We start from the raw sequence: 24,479 nt of genomic DNA, 5'->3' as shown, positions 1-24,479 counted from the left end.
TTTGGAGTGGCGGGATGAAAGTGTAGCGCAAGCTGTACTGTGGCATATGATTGAGTCGGACGAGGAGGATGGGTGGCGGCATTGGCGGCGGGGGCGGGGGTGGTGATTGTGGTTGTTGTGGCCGAAGGCTACATTGGCAGGAGAGTGCTTGGCTGAGCGTGTGTGTGTGTGTGTTCACTCACGGTCAGGCCATTTGTCTTCCTGTATTTGACGTCTCAGGGTCCGGTCGCATGCTGACCGTCTCTGCATGGCAGCTTCCTGTAATTAATAGGGACTCTCACCTGCCGTCAGCGGGAGAACCAGGTGCTGCAGAGACGCTGAGCAGAGCAGGATGGATTGGAGAGGCGTTATCTTCCCCGGCCTGACAAATATTCTCTCCCCATATCTCAGCTTTCCCTGACAACACACTCCTGTGCGCACACACACACGCTCGCACTCGTACACTCGCTCTTAGCCTCCGCACGGAGACCCGGTGCTCGCTAAAACTCCGCAGGCTGAGCGCTTTCAAAAACAAGAACTGCTGGTAAACAGGGAGCATCGCTCAAAGAGCTCTTTTTGTTTAGGGAGAGACGTTTGGCATCCTGCCGTTATTTTACTTCTCTTGTTTTGTCTGAGTGCGTAGGTGCTTTCTTTTATGAAAAAAAAGTCTTGTCACAGCGCCGCGGTCTTTAAAAGCTCGTCTTTAAACGTGAAAACAACCGAACACAAGCGTAAAAAAAAGCAGCGAGATATAGATAGAGAGAGACGTCCCAAACGCTCTACGAAAACCCTCTGTCAGGAACATTCTGTGGTAACGTAACCTATTCTTGTTTCACTCGAATTGAATTTTGAAGTTTGAGTGTGTTTACAAAAATGCACAAAATGCACTCAAAAACTTCTTAAAGTATATAATTAAATATTTCAGTTTAACTAAATGGGTTTGAATCTGTTTAAAATGTGTTTTAGGTGTGTTTACGCTTGCGCTTTTATGTGGTTTGGCCTTATTCAAATATAATTCTGATTCTCAAAAAACAAGCACCGGTCAATTGCCCATCGTGCAGCTGGATTTAGGGCGTGTCAGTGTGTCTTTGGTATCGTGAGAGCCAAAAAAAAAACGCCTTGCATGTCTCCAAACATGCAAAAGGTGTGTACTAATTCTCTTAATAAATTATGGCTGTGTTTTTGGCGTAACGTTAAATAAAATAAAAATCAATGTGTCAGTCGTCATTCTCTTTAAGAGCCGGGTGAGCTCTGACTTTGGCGCGTTCGTATCTTAACAGTGCGGCGCTTTTGTGCATCTCAGCAGAGACAGATACTGACCTGTACGTTCATGCTATGAAGGAACTCCAGCAGCTCATTTAAAGGAACAGTAATGTTATTTTATTCTTTACTCTGTTCATTGTTGAGGTATAAGTCAGGTGTACGCTCTGCAGCTCTTCAGTTTGAGCACCTGGATTTGTTCTTGATCTGTTTTGTTTGCACTTGCACTTTTATGTGGTTTGGCCTTATCCAGATATAATCCTGATTCTCAAGACACATGAAGTGACTCAGAATAAACAGGTTCAGAGTGGTTTGAATGTTCAGATGGTTTTGTGGCTGTTCACATTTGCATTTTTATGTCACCTGATTATTGGAGTCGTCACGTAAAAAGTAAAAACTCTACATTTCTTAAATCTAAAAAAGTTCTATAAATCAGAAATCTGATTAATAAAGCTGTACTTTAGCTCAGTGTTGATAGTTCCCAATGCGTTTCATTTCTAACCTCAGTCTGTGCATGCATGAAAATCGGCTATGGTACCAGAAATAAACGAGCATTGTTTACGACAGCCCATGCGCGATAGCTGATGTATGAATTTATATTGCGACAAAATGTGTTAAAAAAATATATATATATGTATATATATATGTATATATGTATGCCATGTTTGCACAATATGTGTTTAAAATAGCCTTCACAAGATGGTAAAAAACTTTTTTTTTTTATATTTGATGATTATGGCTTACAGCCAATGAAAACCCAAAAATCAGTGTCTCAGAACATTTGAATATTATATAAGACCATATGGTACTTTTGGCTACAGTGTGAGCAGTGTGCCAAGTCCTGCTGGAAAATGAAATCCACATCTCCATAAAAGTTGTCAGCAGCAGAGGGAAGCATGAAGTGCTGCACTGACTTTATACTTGATAATAAAACACAGTGGATCAACACCAGCAGATGACATGTCTCTCCAAACCATCACTGATTGTAGAAACTTCACACTAGACCTCAAGCAGTTTGGACTGTGTGTCTCTCCACTCTTCCTCCAGACTCTGCTCCCTTAATTTACAAATGAATGATGGTTTGGAGAGACATGTATATGTAAGCACACTCATTGTCTCAAATAGCTTTATACTTACACATCTGGGAGCACAAACACACCAGACAGTTCTGAATAAGAACTGCTGGGACATTAATGGAATATGTTTTGGGTTTGTCATTTCAGAATGCCGAAAGCGACCTTGGAAAAGCTGTGCGTCATGATCGGACCATCCGTAGGGCCAGTCGCTTCCAGACACTGACCACCCGTGCCAACCGGTAAGAGAACCATGTGATTTTTACGACTTTATATGTGAACATATGTGAACGCTTTTCTTGCACATTATTTTTTTTTTTTTGAAGTCTGGGTTTAACAGTATTCTGACTTCTAGCATTTTTAGCATAAACCAAGTGTTTCTCTGAATGTTGGCCTTTTCCAGGTAAACTCTTAGTGACTGATTCACAGGTAAGATGAATCAGGTGTGCTTTAAAAGGAAAATCTGAAAACTGTGCAGGAATTTGGCCCTTCAGGACCACCAGGCTTTCCCCACCCCTGTTTTGAAGCAAATCCATTATGAAAATAGGTTCTTATTACTGTTTGAAATCTCCAGGTGCTGCATCTAGGCTCATTAATATGGATGAGTATCAGAAAAGCATATGATTTTTCAGAGCAGCCTGTATTTTTTGAAGAGAACAGACTTCCTGCCAGATGTAGGTGTTGATACGACTGCAGCATGTGGCCAGAATGTGTCTGAAGCTGCTATAGAATGCATTTATTAAGGATTTATAGGAGTAGTTTGATGCATAAATGGTACGCTTGTAACTTTTGTTAAGGTAAAAATTGTCCAGATGTGGTTTAACAAGCCTATTTACCACCCTGTTATGTTGTCTCAGAATAAAAGGCAGATTTTTTTGTGTCTCTGTCTGATTCTGAGATTTTAAATATAATATTTATAATAATACATGTTCTTTCAGCATGCGTCTGGATATGGATATAGTGTTGATCATTGTGGAAGTAAGCTCTAGAAAGAATACAGCTGAATACAGCTGTTTTTAATAGTTGTGTATAAATATGTATGTATTTATGCGTATTTGAGTGTTTATTCTGCCAAATATCCCATCTATCCATTCAGTATTATAAGGCGCACTGTTAATGAACATCAATTTTCTGGTCTGTTTTCATACATAAGGCGCACTGGATTATAAGGCGCATTTTAATAGACACTATTAGGAGCTTCTATTTCAGCAGGTCTCGCCGCTGGGTGGTGGAGGGGGGATGTAGCTAACTAAGTTAAGTAAAGCTAAGCTAAGTAAACAAAACTGTAATAAAGAAAAACTTTATTTTAAAGTCAAATGAGAGCTGGATGTTAATTTACACAGATTTTCCTGAAAACGGTTTATTTGGGTGAGTAAAGCGCTTCTGTTTTTCTTACAGTAAGCTTAGATCCCAGCTCTATGGCTGGAACATTAGCCTTAGCAGCTAACCGCTAGCAACAATGCTACACTGGGGAACTCTGAGTGCTTTGTTCAGCTAGGGTGATATTAGCTAGTGGTTTGACCCACATAGCTTGATTTAACACAGTAAACGTGCAGCCCACAGTTCGATATACTCGCCTCTGAACAATGAAAGAGCTAGTGCGGTTAGCTGCTAATGCTAATGCCGCTCCAGCAGTTCTAGCCAGGGTTAGCAGCAGACTAAAAAGAGCTAGCGTGGTTAGCGTCTAATGCTTTTACTGCTTCCCTTTCGGTGCTGGAGAACTTAACTGAAACTTCTGTCCCCCTACCTTGCACCTTTGGGCCTTTTCATAACTGTAATTTGTGGGGTAATTTTTTGTTTGTTGCACAAATGTATATATATATGAATATAATGCTTGTCTGCAGACAAAAACAACCACACTGAGCATGAGACCCAACAATCACGTGTTTTCATTTCCCTAAAACATATCCAATAAGTAGTTTGGTAAATACATTTTTGGAAAATTTAATCTGACCTCCAACTGGTGCTGATCTCTCAAAAATGCTTAGTACTTTGGGTCTGCAGGTGTTAACTTTAACTGGACAGGAATTAAGCATAGTCCTGAACTACTAAAGCATTCTGAATGGAGATATCATTGTTCCTTTGAGTAATCACCCACATATAATAGAGTAGTCCAAATTATAAAGCAGGAACGTTCCCAAGAATGGTGGGAGTTTTTGATTTTTGGAGATTGCTGTAGAAAATGCATCATCGCTCCTTAAGAATCGCTCCATTCAAAACTTTGGCCCAAATCCATTACCTAGTCGAGAGAAGTGTGTTGAAGCAGAAATCCACTACAATGTGTAGGACACTGTGGGTCCTTCAGAACCAGGGTTGGAAACTACTGAACTGAAACATAAGCATTTGCACCTGCAACTGGTATTAAACTAGTGCTGAAATGGCACTTAATTCTTAGTGTCTTGGGTCCTCATTGTTTACCCTTAGAATTAAACCCAATCCTTGACTAGAAAAAGCTTTTTCTGTAGAGATTTTATTGTTCTATGGCGTAGTCACCCACATTTTTTAATACAGCGCTTGTTGGCTGGTGATTTTTTGCCTTTTAATAGCTACCATTTAATGGAGTAGTCCAAATTATAAAGCAGGAACATTTCAAACAATGGTGGGGAGTTTTTAATTATTGGGGATCACTGGAGAAAATGCATTATTGCTCCTTAAGAAGCTTTAGAAATAAAAACGAAAGCATTTGTCTCAGATCCATTCTCTAGTTGAGGCTGGTGTGTTGAAACAGGAATCCACTACAATGTGTAGGACACTGTGGGTGCTTCAGGACCAGGGTTGGGATCCACTGCACTAAACTAGTGCTGAAATGGCTCTTAATTCTTCAGTGTTTAACCTTAGAATTAAGCACAATCCTTAACTAGAAAAAGCTTTTTCAGTAGAGATTTCATTGTTCCATGGCGTAGTCGGCCACATTTTTAATTAAATACAATGAAGTAGTTCAGATTTATAGAGCAGGAACATTCCCAAAAATGGGAGTTTTTGATTTTTGGAGATTGCTGTAGAAAATGCATCATCGCTCCTTAAGAAGCTCTGGAAATAAAAACGAAAGCATTTGGCCCGCTTCATTATAAGCGAAAACAGAATTATTCTGGTTCACGGCGTCCTTTTTGACACGGCCGTCCTCGGCTTCATTAGAACGGCCCCCTGTGTAAGCGTGGCATTCCGTGCAGCGGGAGGCTTATCCGGCCTGCGCGCTCCGCCACCGCAGCCAGGATTGATCAGCCGCGGTCTGGCCGAGGCAGCCGCTGTAATATTCATGATCTAATTATTCAGGGGGAGGTTAGAGCGCCCAGCAGTAACGAGTGATTTAACCTCTTGTCGGGGGCTATAAAAGGAAGCCGGGTTAATCTTTCTGGCAACCTTTTTTCCACCCACAGGAGTGTGCCTCAAATTACCCTTCCCTTCCTCCGGGCTGGGGAGCGAGATGGCATACCAGCGTGACGAGGCAGGCCAAGAGACACGGCCTCGCTCGTACACAAAGCGAGGTGTTGCTGACATTCCGCATCTATTGCGTTTGGAAGGAAATAACAAAGTGACCTTTGATTGTTGGCGGCGACGGTGGCAGTGTTTTTTTTTTTTTTTTGCGGCAGCTGCTTTTGCACCAACATGAGAGCCAGGCGAGAAACCGTTCACGTTCTTCTTCCAGGCTGCTACTTGAAAGATGTTTGGGGGGGGGGGGAGGAAGCCTATCTAGGTTTTTCCTCTCGCTTTTTTTTTTCTTTTCCTCATGATTGCAGCCACCATGGGTAGCAAACCACCCAACCCCCCTCTTTCTCTCCAAACCCCCTGATACGCAGACTTATAACCAGCAGCCATAATCGCTCAGAGAGAGAGAGTTTACTAAATTAATACGTCAAATGTGGCGTTTGAGGGTTGCGGTTAATCAGGCAAGCGCAGTCAGTGAAATTGCGAGGATTTGGAGAGATTAGGCCAGCCTGTGTGAACTGCTGGACTGAACCCAGTCAACTCGGCCCGGGGCCCAGCTCCGGCAAAAGCCTCTGCGCTGCCGCTGCAACCTCCATTACACACGGCCATTTCCTCCCATACAAACAGCTCCATTATATGCATTTTCCCCACATAATAAAGCTTCGCAGTAGAGATGCCTTCTTTCGCTCATGGAATGGCGAAGCGTACCAGCGCCATAAAGAGAAACCCAGGAACTATGGAGGAGCCTGAATCTCGTCTTTACCTTCTAACAGGCTTCCAGCTGCATTCAGAACAAAACCTTACCCAAAGCCTTCCATACAAACAGCAGCAATATGGCTTTGGGTTTGTGTGGAATATAATTCATTCATACCTACATACATACATACATTTTATAAGGAGAACAAACCAAACACCCTTCACGGGGCATAGCTGGCCCCGATAAATCGCTTTTTCCACCGTTATCCAGGCTCAAAGTAGCTACTTCTTGCTAGAATACGGAAAGCCTACCTTCAGCTCCGTGCGCCGCCATCATTGTACTGATAATGACAGACATATATACATAGACTCCGCATAGCCTGTCTCTTAGCACTGGCTGCTACGCTATGCAGACTATATTTATATATATGTCTAAGTCATTATCAGTACAGTAATGGAGGTGCTCGGAGCTGAAGCTAGCTCTATGGGATGTAAACAGTGTTTTTTAATAAGCTTCTTGTGCTATTTTTCAAGTTAATAATGCCTTGATTTAAATGTCAGGGCTCTCCGGATTCTAGCAAGGAGGTGTGGAGCTACTTTGAGCTGGATAACAGTGAAAAAAACGATTTATCGGGGCAAATTACGCCCTGTGTCACCCAGTCTGAAGGGTGTTTGGACAAACTGTTAAAATTTCTGGATCTCGGAACTAGCTAGTCATGTCCATTTTATACTGGAATGGGAACTCCCTATCCACTGGGGTTCCCCAGGGTTCGGTACTGGGACCCCTTCTCTTCTCAATATACACTGCCTCTCTTGGTCAGGTTATCCACTCACATGGTTTTTCCTACCATTGCTTTGCTGATGACACCCAGCTATACCTGTCGTTCTCACCTGAAGATAACTCAATCTCTGCACGGATATCGTCGTGTCTCTCTGACATATCCTCTTGGATGAAGGAGCATCACCTTTAATTAAATCTCTCAAAGACTGAACTTCTGGTCATACCAGCAAAACCATCTTTTCAACACAACCTCTCTATAAGCATCGACTCTCTCTCTCTCACACCGACAAAGGTTGCTAGGAACCTGGGTGTTATGGTTGATGACCAACTCTCCTTCATGCACCATGTGGCCTCAGTTGCTCGGTCCTGCCGCTTCGCGCTTTATAACATCAGGAAAATTAGACCGTTTCTGACGCAACAGGCCACCCAACTCCTGGTACAAGCAGTCGTCATCTCACGCCTCGACTACTGCAATGCCCTGCTAACTGGCCTCCCGGCCTGTGCAGTAAAACCACTCCAAATGATCCAGAACGCAGCAGCACGTCTGGTCTTCAACCAGCCAAAACGGGCACATGTCACCCCACTGCTCATTGAGCTCCATTGGCTACCAGTTGATGCTTGCATCAAATTCAAAGCTCTTACAATCGCCTACAAGGTGATGACAGAACAGGCTCCTTCCTACCTGCACTCGCTCCTGAAGGCTTACGCTACCTCCCGGCCACTGCGCTCCTCCAATGAACGGCGCCTCGCTTTGCCAAACACTCACACAAAGCAATCCAGACTGTTCTCATACAGAGTTCCCCAATGGTGGAACAAACTACCTTCCACTACCAGATCAGGAGAATCTCTCACTATCTTTAATAAACTCCTTAAGACAGAGCTCTTCAAAGAACACTTACTCTCCTAACACCTCTAACTAACTACCTTCTACTACCAGATCAGGAGAATCTCTCACTATCTTTAATAAACTCCTGAAGACAGAGCTCTTCAAAGAGCACTTACTCTCCTAACACCTCTAACACACTAACTACTTCTAACCTCATTTCCTTCTCCCCCTTCTTCACTCCTCTATCCCTTTATTTCCCTTTGACCTCCTTTAAGCCCTATCTAAAAATGGGTTATCTTAATTCCTATTACTTTTGTACTTCATTATTGTAAGTCACTTTGGACAAAAGCGTCTGCTAAATATAATGTAATGTAATGTAATGAATACAATGGGAATTGCTTCCATAGGAAAAAATAAAAAAGGGCTACATCAGGTCTTATACAGGAGCGTATGCATCCGAGCTCCGATTCCTCTGGCGCATGATTCAGAGCCCCACGTGCTGCTTATAGCCTCCACTTCTCACACTGCCACTCCTACATCAGCCAGTGGCCCCTGCCTCCGCAAAGCCCACTTGATCTGATCCTGGACCTGCGTGCTTGAAGTAGCTCCATGTGGGATGGCTGATCACAGGTCAGCTTCCACGCTGTTTAATATTACACTCACTGGGTGCGAACGGTGCACCGGTGATCCAGGATGAGCATCTGGAAATCCTGCTGAACACGAGGCCGTGCACGTTGAGCTCTACTGGATTGTGCAGATTGTGCCTGATGTCGACCCGAGTAACTGATCTGTTTGGTTACCTACCATTAAAACACAACTTTTGTAGAGATGCGGATTTCATTTTCCAGCAGGATTTGTCACACTGCCCACACTGCCAAAACAAAATTGGTCTTATATAATATTTTAATTTTCTGAGACACTGATTTTTGGGTTTTCATTGGCTGTAAGCCATGATCATCAACAAAATAAAAGACTGCTTAAAATAGATCATTCTATGTGTAATACATCTATATAATATATGAGTTTCGCATTTTTAACTGCATTACTGAAATTAAGTAACTTTTTAAGGTTTGGATATTGTCACTTCTGTGTACTTCTATGCTACTCTCATTATTCAACTAAGAATAAAACATTAAAAATACAGTGCAAAATCCATTTTACATCCTATTTAAAGAAAGAAAAATTACCACTTTAAAATAAGACTACCTTCATAAAGGGTTTATAAATTGTTTACAATTAGTTTATTAATTGTTACTAATTATACGGTTGTAAATGCCTTAAAAATCATTTATAATCAGTTATAACACATACGTAGAAAGAGCAACAATGACCTGTTGTTTGCCAAATAGTGAACCTACAACCATCTATATTGTTGCCCTTTCTACGTATGTGTTAAAACTGATTATTAATGTTTTTTTAAGGCATTTACAACCTTATAATTAGTAACCATTAATAAACTAATTGTAAACCATTTATAAACCCTTTATAAAGGTAGTCTTATTTTATTATAAGTGGTACCGAAGAAATTTAATGACAGACGTTGCAGATAGGGATAAAACATTAACCTGTAAAAGAATAGCTCCAGTATATTTATAGCAGTATAAACAGGTTATTTATTATAGCAGGCAGGAGCAGAGCTAACAGTATGTAAGTGACAGTCTCAGGACATATATGTCCATGTGACAGTATTGATCTGGACATAGGTACTAAGCTGATGTTTACTGTGGCTCAGAGGAACACTGATACTGTAGGTAGTGAATACTCTAGTTTATGGCACAGAGCTAATGGCCTGCTGCGTGTTCTGCTTTATGGCTCCTGTTAATGGACTGTGTATCCAGCCAAGCATTGAAAAGTCATATTGGAGAGTCTCTCAGAAACAAATAAGCAACATGTCTGCAGTATTTTTTTTTTTTGCCCTCATATTAATTGTGAGCATGTATAAGTTCCTTGGTTGTGCTAAGCTGAGACAGGCCTGGAAGAGAGCATGATTTAATCAGCAGATGATACATTTATGAATAGCATTAGCGAAGTGATGGTAAAGACAGGTTTTTTTTTAAGGGATGCACCAAATACTTGGCATCTGAAATTATTTGACCAAAAATAAGTAAAAATACTTAATAACTAATAACAAAGACTAATTCAGTGTATTTAAAGCAGCACTAGGTAGGATTTCCTTGATTTTTGATCTTTTTAAAGAAGTAAAATTACAGCTTGAAACTCACTGCAGCGCTGCATTGAGGTGTAATAGGAGGAATAGCGGTGCTCTCGTGTCTGTGCCAGAGCTCCTCTGAGCTCAAACCAGACTCTGTAAGTTGTCCGAGGCGGCCGCGACCAACGCTCGCGAGAACTGCGACCTGCTTTCCGACCTTTAGTTCTAACAGTTCTACAAGGACTACTGGTTCATTCTTTACAAACTAACATACAGACACTCTGGCAGAAGCTGGAAAGAGACTGAATATGTCTGTGAAAGCCAGAAAACGAGAAGGAGAAACTAATCCACCTGAAACATTTATTACACTCTGCAACTGTAGGGGGAGCCCACGAGCACAAAATCTTTATCCTACCTAATGGAGCTTTAATTCAATTAAATTTTATTTATATAGCGCTTTTTACAATGGAAGTGGTCACAAAGCAGCTTTACAAAGAAAAACAGGTCCACGCCTCTTATGAGCAAAAACCACAGAAATGCCAGTTATTGTGGAGACAACAGTGGCAAGGAAAAACTCCCTTATGTTAGGAGGAATAAACCTTAGGAGGAACCAAGATTTAAGGTTGTAATGCAGTTTTTCCTCTAATATTAGGGTTTTTTTCAGCAGCTGCTGCACTTTACTAAAAAACCTTCGAAAACCTGAGCTTAGTATTTGGCTTTTGGCTAAATGTTTTGTTTTGTTTGGTTTGGTTTGGTTTCGGGTTCAGACAAAATTGTCATTTCGGTGCATCACTGGAAAAAAAATACAAGAAAGAGATGTAGGATGGGTGGATGGATGGAGCGAGCTAAGCTAAGCTGAGATGAGATGAGATGAGCTGAGCAAGGCATACTTTTCTCATTGTTATGATAGCAAAGTCACACTAATGCCCTAAATCAAGCTATGCAGTTTAGAGCGACCTATATATCACTTAAAAAGGGCCCACAGTGAAAAATTCCCCATAATTTATGCAATGGTGAAAAAGTATTTGGTATTCTGCTTACACCTGAAATGTATTATATTTATGTATATTGTTTGTTTTCCCCAAAACTATACATTTTGGCTAAATACATTTACGCTGTTTAGGTTTTTCCTCTAACACTAGGATTTCTTTCAGCTGCTGCAGCACTTTACTGACAATGTAAACCTGCGAAAAACTGAGCTCAGTATTTGGCTTCTGGCTAAATGTTTAGCTTTGTTCGGTTTCAGGTTGAGACAAAATTTTAATTTCAGTGCATCACTAAAAAAATACAACGAGGGTATTCAATTCATGCAATGGTGAAAAAGTGCCATTTGGTATTCTGCTTACACCTGAAATTGATTATATTTATTTATATTGGATGGATGGAAACTTTATTGATCCTGAAGGAAATTTAGGCGTTCAGCAGTAACAACACAACACAATAAGTAACATATTCAACATAAATTAAAACACAGAAGAACAGAAAATATATAAAAGTGTAAAAAACTTTCTACTATCTGTAAACGGAGTAGTGCAGTAGATGTTGCTAATGCTAACAGTCATTAAATAATTAACAGAGCAAAGTGCTAGGTGCAGTGACATTGACTATAAAAATGACTGATGTGCCACAGAAGTATTAATATGTAAATGTAACAAATATAGTTCTATTAAGTGAATATATGAATACCCAATCATGGGTGAGTGTACTTGAATGTAAGGAAGTGAGTTTGGTTGAATAATGTCCATGTGGTGTGACTGGGTTTACCTCAGTCAGCAGCAGCATTCCGTTCCTGATGGGAGGAGTTAGAGAGTCTGATGTCTCTTTAGGTTTTACCCAAAACTGTATATTTTAGTGCATTACTAGCGTTCAAAAAATATGTTTACGTTGTTTTATGTGATGGTAAAAACTTGCAAAAAAAAAAAAAAAAGGATTCTGGTATTTTGTATTCGATCTTGGTTAATTTTTTTTTTTTTATCTTTGGTTTCGAACAAACATGTTGATTTCGGTTCATCGCTAGTTTTTGTGCTTTGTGAAAGCGAGAAGCGTCTCCTCTCCTGCCCCTCCTTTCTGTAAACTCTAACGCTCTAACAAGCTTAGTCAGTGTGCATCAGCACTTACACACCCTCTCCTGGGTCAGCGTGAATCCAGAAATAACATGACGCCTGAAAGAATGAAGAATGAAGTAATAAAGCTGCAGCCGTGGCCCGACTCCGCCGCGCCTCCCGAAAATGCCTTTTCGCGCAGCTGCGGGTTTCACAGCAGTTTAGCTGGCCATAAAGCTTATTGACCTTGTCAGGCCACTGTAGTCTCATCCCAAAGCCTCGCTTCATAAGCTTCGTTACTTATGGAATTTTCCAGGCCCCCCCTCCACCTCCCCAGAGCCCTTGTGTCAACAGCCTGGTATCTGGAGTGATTGATGCTGTAGTGCTCACTGAAAAGAGAGAGTGAGCGGGCGAGCGAGAGAGGGAAGAGAGAGAGAGAGGGAGATTGAGTGAGGGCGAGAGAGTGTGTGGGTCGATCACAAAAATCTGCTGCAGGCTGCAGTAGCGCCCTGCTCAGTCATAAGCACCTTTTTGAACACTCTCTCGCTGGGGCAGCAGCAAAATGGCTGGATGTGTGAAGGAGATGTTTCAGTAGATGGAGGTCTGACCATTAACTTGTGTGTGGTGACCACTCTGAGACCTGGAGAACCGTCCATATTTTTTTATTTATGATTTTTTTTGTTTTTGTTTTTTATTGCTTGTTCCGTGAATGGCGTGTATTGATTGGTGTCATGCATTATTCACAATGTAAGATAGATAGATAGATAGATAGATAGATAGATAGATAGATAGATAGATAGATAGATAGATAGATAGATAGATAGATAGATAGATAGATAGATAGATACATACATAGATAGATAGATAGATAGATAGATAGATAGATAGATAGATAGATAGATAGATAGATAGATAGATAGATAGATAGATTGATTGATTGATTGATTGATTGATTGAAGGCATACTTTTCCCATCGTTATGATAGCAAAGTCACACTAACGCCCTATTTTATTGCTTGTTCCGTGAATGGCGTGGATGGATGGATGGATGGATGGATGGATGGATGGATGGATGGATGGATGGATGGATGGATGGATGGATGGATGGATGGATACATAGCTATGCAGTTTAGGGTGAACTATATATCACTTAAAAAGGGCCCACAGTGAAAAATTCCCCATAATTCATGCAATTGTAAAAAAAAATATTTGTTATTCTGCTTACACCTGAAATGTATTATATTTATGTATATATTTTGTTTTCCCCAAAACTATACATTTTGGCTAAATACATTTACTTTGTTTAGGCTTTTCCTCTTACATTAGGATTTCTTTTAGCTGAAAATGAAAACCTTTGAAAAACTGAGCTCAGTATTTGGCTTCTGATTAAATGTTTAGCTTTGTTCGGTTTCAGGTAAAAAATTTTAATTTCAGTGCATCACTGAAAAAATACAACGAGGGTATTTAATTAATGCAATGGTGAAAAAGTGCCATTTGGTATTCTGCTTAGACCTGAAATTGAATATATTTATTTATATTGGTAGATGGAGATCTGACCATTAACCTGTGTGTGGTGACCACTCTGAAAACTGGAGAACTGTCCATGTTTTTTTTTTTTTTGTTTGTTATGGTAATGTGACCTCAGTGCCTGAGAGTTTTATTGCTTGTTCAGTGAATGGCGTGCATTTGATTGGTGTCATGCATTATTCACAGTGGAAGAAGTCTTATCTTACAGTTTAAAATCCTGCCAGACCATGGCTTTGTGTTGTAGGGGCGCATGATATATAGATGGACAGAATATGATTAGGTGATATATGATGAAAGATCATTGTTATAATTGGTCTGATACTGTAGTCTTGTTTTTAGGCTTATAAGTAGGGTATAAAAATACAATTTATACTTCTGCATCAATGTGTTGCGAATGACGAAGCCTGTGCGAGCACCCTACGCAGCTGCCTGTGTCCACGCATCTGCATCGCTTTCAGTTTAAACTCCGAAGGCAGGAATGGGTGGGCTTTTCACAGCAGACCAATCACAGCTCTTGCTGTGACCATGGCCATGTTTTGGGACAGTAAGACTCCATTTAAAAAATTGAAGATTGTCTAGTCCTGGTTTAAATTGATTTTACATTGACTTATATTGAAAGTTAAGTAGGTTTGTTCCTTCTTCAGTAAATATGCCACTTTGTGCTTTTATAATAATTGACTTTTGTCAGGATTTATAAAACTAAAGGGCCCTATCTTGCACCCTGCACAAGGTACATTGCGATGCTCATTGCTATTTTACAACTTGGCAGAGAAAACAGTCAGTTTTCTCTGCTGAGAAGTGCAGAAGCGCTGCACCATCAAAATACTCATTCCCTGAAGTCAGAGCACAGTGAGCTTTTAAAGGAGAACTCTGGTGTGAAATTGACTTTTGTTGTAGTAAAACATGATAAAAAAGTTCTTACCTTTGATGAATAGCGCACCTCCGTTCTCCCACAGCGTTCCAATATCCAGACATTTTTAACAGTTTGTCCAAACACCCTTCAGACTGGGTGATACAGGACATAATTTTCCTGATGAATCGCTTTTTCCACTGTTATCCAGGCTCAAATTAGCTCCACACTTCATTATTTATGAAAAAGTTTATTAAAAATCTCTGTTGCTGTAATGCCAGACAGATAGGAGTGACGCTTGCCGAGTAAAAGGTAATGACAGGTTTATTTTCAGAATGGCTAACAGGAATTAACAGCCAGATAACAGGATAAACAACACTCATACTGAAAACAGGAGTCGTAGTAGGGTATACAGTCCAAGATTCGAAACCAGAAAGACAGTCCATCGATACAACAAATCCGATAAGGGCAAAGACGAAAAGCAAAAACCGTGATACAGAAAAATGGGTCATAACAAAAGGGCAGACAGAAAAATGCAGGGGAAAACACTCAGTACGCAACATAAGTCGACAATACTGCCCAAAGTACAAATGCCAACTGAAACCTTATATACATAATGAAAATACTTTGAACCAAACTTCCTAGAACATGGGTGACACTGAACAGGGGAGCGTAACGCGATTGGGTGAAGGTGAGCGGCTGACGATGACGTCATCGCCTGTGGGTTTTTGGGAACTGGAGTTCTAGAGTGTGTAAGGAGAGCATTCTGGCATGACCTTTACATCCCAGAGTTAGCTAATCGCTGGACACCGCCATCGTAAAGATAGGAATTGTTCCAAGGGCAATGATACGACAATTAGACAAATTCTATTCTAGTCCACACTTACTATATGTGTGTTTATAAGTTTATTTGCCTCAGAATTAATGCTCTGTACTATAATTGTATATTAGTTATAATATCAATGAGGCTCTAAGTCCAAGAGCTGTTTCTTCTTTTTATTCAATCAGCTTTAAGGCCTCTGAGTTGAATGAGATTCTGCAGTCCGGCCACTTCAGCAGCTATTTCAGGGATTTCATTCAGTTCAGAAACCAAAAATCCAATCAGATATCTTCTGCCCCCTGGAGATACAGCTGTGTGGAAATGGGGCTGTTCTGTTTCTAACCTAGAACCAATTCCCTGCTTTTTTCAAATTGCAGTTCCAATTCAGTTCAAGTTCCAGTTCAGTTCTCACTCTCTCATGGACATTTTATTTAGTTGGAGTCTGTGATTGGGACGGGGACGGGGGGGTGGGGGGTGGACGAAGCACCTTTGGTGGTGGGCTGCTAAGTTTTAACAGTCACAGCGTGAATGCTTTCAGGAGACACTTTGGCGGTACTTAGCTGGAGCATAAATTGCCTGTGGAAAGACATTACCAGGAATCCGTAAATGTTGCATTTGTTTGAAAATGGCTTCTCTGTGCCCTCCTGGAGTATTAGACCCTCTTGAGGTGAAGGGTGTCTGTATCAAGAAGAAGTCACTAGAAAAACACTACTTTGGATGTAAGTGACAAAAAAGACAAAGAAATGGGATGACACCAGTACGTTCAGTGTTTCTTCTAAAATGAAGGGGTTTAAGAAGAGTTTACCTTCTTCTTCGCTTTTGTTGGAGTAACATTTTGGGTAAAGTCTCTACTGTCCAGGAAAAAAGGCTTAAAACAAGATTTTGGAACATTGCTGTGAGGATTTGATTACATTTATTGACTAGCGATAGTGAGGTTGCAATAGTAAACCGATGGACTGTCTACTCCAGATGGGGGATGAGTGTTTGCCCCAAGTGAAGGAGATTGGCCGGAGAATCGTCTCAGCAGGGGGCGGTTGTGCGTTCGCTTTACCGCACTGTTGTGACGAAAAAGGAGCGAAGCAAAAATGCAAAGCTCTCCGTCTACCGTTCTATCTTCGTTCCTACTCTCACCTATGATCGTGAGCGATGAGCGATGGGTCATGACCAAAAGAACGAGGTCCTGAATTCAAGGCCGAAATGGGTTTCCTCAGAAGGCTGGCTGGGGTCTCCCTTAGAGATAGGGTAAGAAGTTCAGTCAACCGTTAGGGACTCAGAGTAGAACCACTGCTTCTTTGCATTGCAAGGAACCAGTTGAGGTGGTCCGGGCATCTGATGAGGATGCCACCAGGGACCCTCCCTAAGTAGGTGTTCCTGGCATGTCCGGTTGGGAGGAGACCACAGGAGAAGACCTAGGACGAGGTGGAGAAGTTATATCTCCACTTTGGCATGGGAATGCCTAGGGATGTAGCCTGGGGATAGGAGAGTTTGGGTCTCCCTGTTAGAACTGCTACCTCCATGACCTGATTTTGGATAAGCAGTGGACGATGGATGGATGGATGGAGGGGTGGATAGTAAGGTCACTACACTGGATACACTGGATACACTACACTGAACTCATCTACCCTAAAGTTCTGGATGGAGCACCATCATTCTGGAGATCAGTTCTTTCCACAATTTGCTCCACAGCTCAATTTATGCTGGGGGCTTTATACACCTCTAGACCACCACCTCTATTAGCCAACATGGTGGCAATAGGTTCATGTTTATATTCTCTACATTAGATTCCTATTCTTTTAGAAGTCCTTCTTTACAGGGATTAGAAAAGCTGTCATTGCATACATTTCTACACGCGTCATCATTTTAGAGCATTTCTAGGAGGGTTTAATTGCATGCAGTGATTTTAGCTGTTCTGGAGCTTGTCTTGGGTCTGAGGGAAAGTGGAAATTCCCATGGTCAGACATTCTTGTGAAAATTTAAGCATCAAGAAGCTCACGCCAATATAAGCGCTCAGGATTAGGACTGTGACTGAGTTCATAATTTTGGCTTTGTTAATATTATTAGGGTTATCTTTGTATGGAGATTTATTGGACTTTCTTGGTGGCAAATGGTCACAAGTCTTCACAGTATAATACTGACTTTTGTAATATGCAGATTAGCCTCTAGCTGCTAAATGCCTTATTGTGTGCAAATGTGTTTGTGGGACAATGGAAGGATCGAAGGGTTCACATCAGGGGTTGATGAATGGAATAATTTTAGTGGCTTTTTAAAGCAGCAAAACTTATGATTTGTGGCCAGAACAAAAGAAAAGGTATTGATAGTGTGTATTAATGCAGTATATTGTGTTTACAAGTAATAGTCAAAGAGTGAGGTCTTCCTTTGAAGTTAAGTAACTTAAAAAAAAACATTATGTAGAACAAGGTCAACGCACAAACTTCAGTCCAATATACTCACCTCTGAATGATAAAAAAAGAGTTAGTGCTTAGTGTGTTTAGCGGTCAATGCTAATGCTGCTCCAGCAGTGCTAGCCGGGGTTAGTAGCAGGCTACAGGCCGATAATACTCACCTCTGAACTGTGAAAGAGCTATCGGCTAGCAGCTAACGCTGCCCCAGCAGTGCTAGCCGGGGTTAGTAACAGGCTACAGGCTGATAATACTCACCTCTGAACAGCAAAAGAGCTAGCACTGTGCACGATTAGCGGCTAATGCTGCTCCAGCAGTGCTAGCTGGGGTTAGCAGCAGGCTACAGGCTGATAATACTCATCTTTGAATGGCAAAAGAGCTAGCACTCAGCATGCTTAGTGGCTAATGCTGCTCCAACAGTCTGAGTTGGGGTTATCAGCTGGCAACAGGCCGATATTACTCACCTCTGAATGATTAAAAAAAGAGTTAGTGCTTAGTGTGGTTAGCGGTCAATGCCGATGCTGCTCCAGCAGTCTTAGCTGGGGTTAACTGCAGGCTGATAATACTCATCTTTGAACAGCAAAAGAGCTAATGCTACTACTGCTCAATACTGGAGAAAAACGCTATCTGGTAAAATTCTTACATACGATGCACTGGATTATAAGGCACACTGTTAATTTTGGGGAAAATTTAAGGATTTGAAGTGCACCTTATAGTTTGGAAAATATAGTACTTGTTTTTCATTGGAAAGCGGCTTTATGATGCTAATAGATAGCACAGATGCTAAAGAAGTTGCCCCTTTTATAATCAAGCCTTTAGTTTGAGAGAACCAGGCGAGTGAGAGCTTGAGTGGTAGACTGTGTGTGTGTGTGTGTGTGTGAGCGAGAGTGAGAGGACTCTCATCCCTCTGTTAGCTCCGTCATTAAACACATCCCTCCATTCCGACTCGGGGGCAGCTTGGGGTCTCGCGCTGTCTTCTGGAGCTCCCTCAGAAGCTCGTCTGTGTGCTCACCTCTCTCTCAGTGTTCAGGTGTTAACCCTGTCTCTGTAACCTGGTGTGATGTCTGTGTGTTGGGTCCTCCTCAGAGGAGCAGTGCTCTGTCTGCTGGCTTCCCCTTCAGCTTTGTTGGCCTACGGGCTGACCCGCTCCTTCCATCATGCTCCTTCGACACTGTAGTGCTGGGAATCTCAGAGAGATGCTGAAGGGGCGTCTTTGGCCTAGACCTTGCTTCCTTAGACTGAATTATAGGAGAATAGTTTGGTTTTTATTTTTTATTGTTTAGTCAAACAGTTGAAGGGGATATGTTATACCTTGTTTTATACAAGTTTGAATAGGTCTGTGGTCTATACAAAGCATTTTCACACTTAATCATTCTTGCATCAAGAGATCTCACCAGCTCTGTTCTTGCAAATTTCAGTCCCTTTCATAATGAGCCGTTTAAGGGCTCTGTCACATCTATGCTATTAAGCTGTTGCTGGCCACACATATATACGCTGAGTGTGAATATAGGCACCCATTATCCCATAACCAGCAGTATAACCATAGTCTAGAGGAGATGAGCTGCTCTCCAGTATCAACAACACCATATATTCCTGATTCACTGGCTTTAACAACAAAGTTCTGAGCGTTTCCTTGTATGCAATTTTTTAGTAAACTAAAAAGTTACACCTCATGCTTAGATAGAGACAGTTTTACGCGTCTTGGCTGGATTTTCTCAGTCAGCTTTATGAGGTAGAGTCACCTGGAATGTTCAACTTTCAGTTAGCAGCTGTGCTGAACTCGTCAAGAGTTAATTACTTGAATTTCTTGCCTCTTAATGTGTTTGAGAGCATCAGTTGTAAAGTAGTGAAGAGGTAGAGTTATAGGTATACAGTGAATAGTGAATATTAGAGTAATGTTCTAACCCATATTATGAGAAGAACTTTTCAACTAAATAAAGAAAAAAATGACTTGATGGTCAGTCAATCTAAAATAAGAAATTTCAAGAACTTTGAAAGTATCCTCAAATGCAGTCACAAAAAGACTTTAAAAAACATTATGATGGAACTGGCTCTCATCAGGACCACCCTAGGAAAGGAAGAGCAAGAGGTTCCTTTGTTGCACAGGATAAGTTTATCAGTGTTACCAGACTCAGAAACTGCAAGTTAACAGCTCCCCAGATAAGAGTATTTTGGTTTGTTTAACACTTTTAAGTTACTATATGGTTCCTTATGTGTTTCTTTATAATCAAAACGTAATGATTTACAATGTAGGAAAAAAACTAAGCATTGAATGAGAAGGTGTGTCCAATCTTTTGACTGGTACTGTAGAGCACTTCAGTGTTTCAATCTCAGGTTCATTGTTCCTGATTGCTCTTTTTATTCTTTTAATCTGTTAAAATGATCATAAAAGGAATCAGTAGATTACGGCCTCCTCCTAATATAATCAATTGTAGCGGCTCTAATCTGCATTTCTCAGCGTTTCTGTAATATAGGCCTCTCCATTGTCTGTTTCTCTCTTTGCCTGAGAGCAGCAGCTGTGGGAGCCTCGCCGGCCACATTCTGGGACGGAAAAAAACGGTCGCTGTCTGAACACCTGGACTGCGAGAGGAAGCGGAGGCAGTCCCCCCCGTTCCCTCCCTCCCGCACATTAAGACTGACACACAGACAGACAGCGCCAGGTCACAATCACCCACTGTGTGCCCCTTTAAAAACATCCCTCTCTTCCTCTTTTTTTTCCTCCCTCCCTCGTCCTCCTTTCAATCGCTCGGCTCAAGCTGTCACTGGGGTGTCCAATTTCCGAGCGGCGCTGTGGGGAGGAGCGGCACGCCGTAATGGATGCACCTGTTCATGAATTAAATCATCATACCCCATCTTCACTCCTCATTTGTTTTTGCGCGTGTCGCACGTAGCGACAGCGCTGTCTGTAACTCGCCCGAGGACTGAGATACACTCGTTTTGCTCTGTTTGCCGGCGTGAGGGTAAGCCTGTTCTGTGTTATTATTAGTTAGTGGTGTAACAGATCTCACAAATCTGATCGTGTCACGATTTTAGAGCCACAAATAGGACCATTTCTCGTTTTTGTTAATCATGAGTCGGACCGTCTCTCGGTTTCTAAGTCACAGATCGGATCGTTTCTCAGTTTTTAAGTCATGAATTAAATAATTTCACGGTTTTTGAGTCATAGAACAGATCAATTTTCAGTTTTTGAGTCATGAATCAGATCATTTCTTGTTTTTTGACTCACGAATCTCATCACTTCACAGTTTTTTGAGTCATTAACCAGATAATTTCTTAGATTTTGAGTCACTGATCAGATCTTTTCTTGGTTTGTGACTCACAAATTGGATCATTTGTCGTTTTTTGAGTCATGGGTTAGATCAGTTTTTGTTTTTTAAGTCACTTATCGTATAATTTCTCAGGTTTTGAGTCATGAATCCGAACCATTTCTCGTCTTTTAAATCACAAATCTGACCATATCTTGTTTTTTGAGTCACAAATCAGATAATTTCTCAGTTTTTAAGTTACAAATTGGATCTTTTCTCATTTTTGAGTCACAAATCTGATCATTTTCAGTGTTTAAGGCACGAATTGGATCATTTCTCTGTTTTTGAATCAGGAATCATATCGTTTTCGGTTTTTGAGTCACAAATCAAATAATTTCTCAGTTTTTGAGTCATTAATCTGATCTTTTCTCTGTTTTTGAGTCAATCGGATCATTTCTCATTTTTTGAGTCACTGTGTGCCATTATAATGATATACACAATACAATACAGTGATACTGTGATTTAGAAGATCCATATTGCAATAAGTTTATGTATTCAGTTTATATGCTTGCATGAAATAATCTGTGTTCTTCAGTATTTGGGTTGGTTTTGATTTTTTTTTTTGCTACATTATATTATTTTTATGTCACAAAAGTATCCAATGGCCTGCGTTGCTGTATTTGGTGATGTAAATCTTGGATGGAGCTGCTCAGCCATAAAAACTCTCTGAAGCTACATGAAGTTTGGAGGTGTGTAGTGATGAACTCTGAAGCTACATGTAGTTTGGAGGTGTGTAGTGATGATGAACTCTGAAGCTACATGAAGTTTGGAGGTGTGTAGTGATGATGAACTCTGAAGCTACATGAAGTTTGGAGGTGTGTAGTGATGATGAACTCTGAAGCTACATGAAGTTTGGAGGTGTGTAGTGATGATGAACTCTGAAGCTACATGAAGTTTGGAGGTGTGTAGTGATGATCCAATCTGAAGCTACATGAAGTTTGGAGGTGTGTAGTGATGATCCAATCTGAAGCTACATGAAGTTTGGAGGTGTGTAGTGATGATCCAATCTGAAGCTACATGAAGTTTGGAGGTGTGTAGTGATGATGAACTCTGAAGCTACGTGAAGTTTGGAGGTGTATAGTGATGATCCAATTTGAAGCTACATGAAGTTTGGAGGTGTGTAGTGATGATCCAATCTGAAGCTACATGAAGTTTGGAGGTGTGTAGTGATGAACTCTGAAGCTACATGAAGTTTGGAGGTGTGTAGTGATGATGAACTCTGAAGCTACATGTAGTTTGGAGGTGTGTAGTGATTGTGTAGTGACTCTGCAGAAAGTTGGTGAACTCTGTGCACTATGCTCCTCAGCTGAACCCGCTCTGTTATTTTACACTGACAGAGCACAGAGTCGCTGTCGTTCTTAGTCTCTTCCACTGTTTTATAATATCACTGACAGTTGGCTGTGGAATATTTAGTAGTGAGTAGTGAAATTTCACAACTGGACTTGTTGCATAGGTGCTGCATCCTATCACTGTACCACAGCGCTGGAGTTCACTGAGCTCCTGAGAGCCTGAGAATGTTTGAAACATGCATTTAGTTACATGAAGCAAAGCTTTACCAATTATTTTGTTGACGTATAGTATATATATTATATATATATATATATATATATATATATATATATATATATAAGTCTATTAAATATAGACTTGTTTTCTGAGATGTGAAAACGTTGCTGAATGTTTTCTTTGCTGTTAGAATGATGTTTATCTTTTTTGGGCCTTGGGCTGCTTGTGTTTAGTCTGAGTTTAGTGTGGAGGTGCAGCAGCTGTGTGCAGGGGCTTCACAGGCAGCTGGATTGGATGAGTGCTTAGGGGGGCCGTTAATGGACTTCTCATGAGACAGGCCTGCTGCATTTTGTTAAGCGGAAGCAGTTTCGTCTAATTTGCACTGCCTCCCAGGACTAAACACCATATTGCGCTTCCATTGCTACAAATTGCACTCGCAATATACCTTGGAATACATTACAAACTCATCAGTGGAGCCTTAATGTGACGTGGTGAAAAAGTGGCCCACATTACGCTAATTCAAGCTGTTTAACTCCATAACGCACCTGTACGAGTTTGCACAGTTTGCACAGAGAGGTTTTATGGTTTGTGATGCACCAAAATGAAAATTCTAAGCTAAAAGCTGAATACTGAATACCAAGCAGGTTTTTATTAAGAATAAATTAAGCAGCATAAATGTATTTGTATCTTGATTTCAAGTAAAAAGTACAATATTAAAATATTTTAAATAATTTTAACTAAATTTTTAACTGAACATTTTAATATCACAGCAGATATACCAATAAATCACAGTTTAATTTAGTAGTGCCATTTTAGTCATAAATTTAGTAGAACTGTTCTAATAACACATTTAGTTACTAGCTAGTTTCCTCAAAAATCTACCTCAGTAGTGCCATTCTTATCATATACTCTTCTCTGTGATACAATTTTGTCATGAAGTAAATACTTAAGTATTGACATTTTTATAATTTTCATCATTGTTTTCCTTATTGATACAGTTTAGTCATGAATTTACCTCAGTACTGACATTCTTATCATACATTTACCACAGTAGTGCCATTCTTATAATATTTTTACTCAGTGATACAATTTAATTATACTTGTTTTCTCAGTAGTGCCTTTTTTATCATATTTTTTCCTTAGTGATACAATTTAGTCATGAAATTACCATAACATTTACCACATTAGTTCCGTTCTTATATATTTTTTCCTCAGTGATACAATTTAATCATACGTTTACCTCAGTAGTGCCATTCTTAAATATTTTTTTCTCAGTGGCACAATTTAGTCATACGTTTACCTCAGTAGTGCCATTCTTATAATATTCTTTTCTTTAGTTATACAATTTAGTCATACATTTACCTCAGTAGTGCCATTCTTATATATTTTTTCCTCGGTGATACAATTTAGTCATGAATTTACTTTATTAGTGCCATTCTTATTTTTTTTTTCACAGTGATACAATTTAGTCATACATTTACCTCAGTAGTGCCATTCTTAAATATTTTTTTCCTCGGTGATACAATTTAGTCATGAATTTACTTTATTAGTGCCATTCTTATTATATATTTTTTCCTCAGTGGTACAATTTAGTCATACATTTCTCTCAGTAGTGCCATTCTTATATATTTTTTTCCTCAGTGATACAATTTAGTCATACGTTTACCTCAGTAGTGCCAGTCTTAAATATTTTTTCCTCTGTGATACAATGTAGTCATGAATTTATGTTATTAGTGTCATTCTTATTATACATTTACCTCAGTAGTGCCATTATCATATATTTTGCTCAGTAATACAATTTTGTCATGAATTTACCTTAGTGTTGATATTCTTATTAAACG

The 24,479-nt window shown here is 40.3% G+C and overlaps 1 protein-coding gene across 2 annotated transcripts in view; it reads left to right on the top strand.

The window, feature by feature from the left end:
• Positions 1-24,479, top strand: part of fam222ba (family with sequence similarity 222 member Ba) — a 148,089-nt gene that overhangs the window by 57,384 nt on the left and 66,226 nt on the right. For both annotated transcript variants that reach the window (XM_049466370.1, XM_049466368.1), the window contains exon 2: positions 2,463-2,554. The gene's annotated coding sequence lies outside the window, so the exon portion shown is untranslated. The remainder of the gene's footprint in view (positions 1-2,462; positions 2,555-24,479) is intronic.

This window comes from Astyanax mexicanus, chromosome 1 (assembly GCF_023375975.1).
Source record: "Astyanax mexicanus isolate ESR-SI-001 chromosome 1, AstMex3_surface, whole genome shotgun sequence".
In the NCBI taxonomy this organism is placed as follows: Eukaryota; Metazoa; Chordata; class Actinopteri; order Characiformes; family Acestrorhamphidae; genus Astyanax; species Astyanax mexicanus.
Note: the sequence above shows the minus strand (reverse complement) of the source record. Positions and strands in the feature narration are given on the sequence as shown.